Here is a 2,500-nt window from a genome sequence, read left to right as displayed (position 1 = left end):
TTCAAAGGAGAAGAGCGCGCCTTGCTTATTTTTGACTAATGATGTTGTGGTGATTATTAATGTATAAGAAGGCATCAGTAACTCCTGAATTAGCTATTACTGGTGAATTGTAAGTTTGTTTGGGTGTTTGTCTGCCTCTATCGCTGTCCATCTCTCTCTCTGTTTTCTTCTTACTGTTTCTCGCTCTCGTCTCTTATATCTATTCTCCTCTCTGTCTCTTGGTCTCTATTCATCTCTTCTCTCTCTCTCATCTCTTCTCTCTCTCTGTCTGTCGGCTTCTCTTTCTATGTCCTCTCTTCGTCTCCTCTCTCTCTGCTCTCTCTCTCTCGTACTCTCTCCTCTCTCTCTCTCTCTCTCTCTCCTCTTCTCTCGTCTCTATCTCTCTCTCTCTGTCTCACTCTCTCCATATATCTCGTACATCACCAATACATATAATACTCGGTTTAGTGCCCAAACCCATTGTATAAAATCCCCAACGATACCGCATCATAGAGAGATGCCCAACACCCGAAAAAAAATTGCCTCAGCTTCACCTTCGGAAATCCGAGACTCCTTCAACCCACATGCATGCTGTTCAGCTAAAGTTACTTACTGTTTCCAACTTAGACTAGCTTCACCCGAGATAACTCCTGTTACCGTTTTACAAAGTCACCCTCTCGCTCCCGAGGCCCGGCCTGGGAACTTCTCCCTGGGAGTTTATGGAATATATAAAAGCCGACTTAAATTCTTTGGGGGTCCTTCTGGGAACCGTGATCTTGTGTTATATTCTTTTATGTCATTTTCCTCTTTCATTTTTTTTCTAGTTTTTATTCTTGCTTCCTTGCTTTCTTTTCTTTCATCTTTTCGTTCTTCCCCCTTCTCCTTTTCCTCCTCCTTTCATTCCCCTCCTCTTTCTTCATCCCTTTTCTCCTCCTCCTCTCTTTTTCTTTCCACCTTCTCCTTCTCCTCCTCCTCCTCCTCTTTCTCTTTGACTTCTTCTCCTCCTCCTCCTCTTTTACTTCTTCCCCCGTCTCCTCCTTCTCCCCCTCTTTCAACTTATTACTATTTCCATTAATCTTCCCCCTTCTTTCTCCTCCTCTTTCACTCACCCCCTCTTTTCTTTTCTTTCCTTCCTCTTAACCCTCGCCTGAACTAATTATGTATGTATCATTCACCAGTTAAAGACGCAGTGCATATAAGCAAAGGCAAAGCAACATTCAGTAAAGCAGAAGCCTTGGTGAAACCCTTGATATGAACCCTGCTGAAGTTTAAACTGATAGTACGATTTAGTTTAACTTCAGTATAAAGAAAAATATATATAATAATAATAATAAATCTCTCTCTCGTTAATATTCAGTGAATACTGCTTTTCTCTCTCTCCTTCTCGTGCTTAACTTCATTGAATATTCTCTCTCTCTCTCTCTCTCTCTCTCTCTCTCTCTCTCTCTCTCTCTCTCTCTCTTTCTTTCTTTCTCTCGTGCTTTTCATTGAATATTCCTTTTCTCTCTCTCTCTAACTTCTTTGAATATTTCTCTCTCTCTCTCTCTCGTACTTAAATTCTGTGAATATTCTTTTTTTTTCTCTCTCTCATGCTTAACTTCACTGAATATATTTTCTCTGTCTTTCGTGCTTTACTTTAGCGAATTTTCCTTTTTTCTCTCCCTCTTAGCTTATTTTCATTGAATATTCCTCTCTCTCTCTCTCTCCTCTCCTCTCTCTCTCTCCTCTCTCCTCTCTCTCTCTCTCTCTCTCTCTCTCTCTCTCTCTCTCTCTCTCTCTCTCTCTCTCTCCCTCTCTCTCTCTCTCTTCTCCTCTCTCTCTCTCTCTATCTCTCTCTCTCTCTCTCTCTCTCTCTCGGGCTTACCTTCAGTAGACATTTTTCTCTCTCCCTCTTATTCTTAACTTCAGTAAATATTCCTTTTTTCCTCCCTCTCTTTCTCTCGTAAATATTCCTTCTCTCTCTCTCTCTCTCTCTCTCTCTCTCTCTCTCTCTCTCTCTCTCTCTCTCTCTCTCTCTCGGGCTTACCTTCAGTAGACATTTTTCTCTCTCCCTCTTATTCTTAACTTCAGTAAATGTTCGTTCTTTTTTCTCTCTCTCTATCTCTCGTGCGTATCTGACAGCTGTAAAAAATATATATATATACCTTATCGACTGGTTTATGACAAAAGGTTACGTCATTCCAAAACAGTGAGGAACATTGAACCTTTTCTGTGGTATGGCTGTGGTTTTATGAAACAAGACTTGACGCAAAGTAATTCTTTGGTTTGAAAAGAGGAATAATATTTTTTGGGGGAAGAGACCTCTCTGCGTCGTAGTATTTTTGCATTTAAAGATTTGTTATCAGTTATTCTTTGGCATATTGTATATTCCTGTAAAAGGTAAAGGTCATACTATCAAAGGGTAACAGAAAATAATAAACTGAACCGTAATTAACCGTAACTAAATCGTAATGAATTGTATGATTATTCATAAAACAACCCACAAGTTAACCAACACATGAATTACCCTTTTTACCCTAAC

The 2,500-nt window shown here is 40.0% G+C and overlaps 1 protein-coding gene across 1 annotated transcript in view; it reads left to right on the top strand.

Moving 5' to 3' along the window:
- LOC119580675 (glutamate receptor 4-like) overlaps positions 1-2,500 on the top strand; it is a 191,095-nt gene that overhangs the window by 142,387 nt on the left and 46,208 nt on the right. The gene's annotated exons all lie outside the window — the stretch shown is intronic.

The sequence above is a fragment of the Penaeus monodon genome, chromosome 14 (genome assembly GCF_015228065.2).
Source record: "Penaeus monodon isolate SGIC_2016 chromosome 14, NSTDA_Pmon_1, whole genome shotgun sequence".
Classification (NCBI taxonomy): Eukaryota; Metazoa; Arthropoda; class Malacostraca; order Decapoda; family Penaeidae; genus Penaeus; species Penaeus monodon.
The sequence above is the reverse complement of the archived record's forward strand: the minus strand, read 5'-3'. Positions and strand labels throughout refer to the sequence as shown.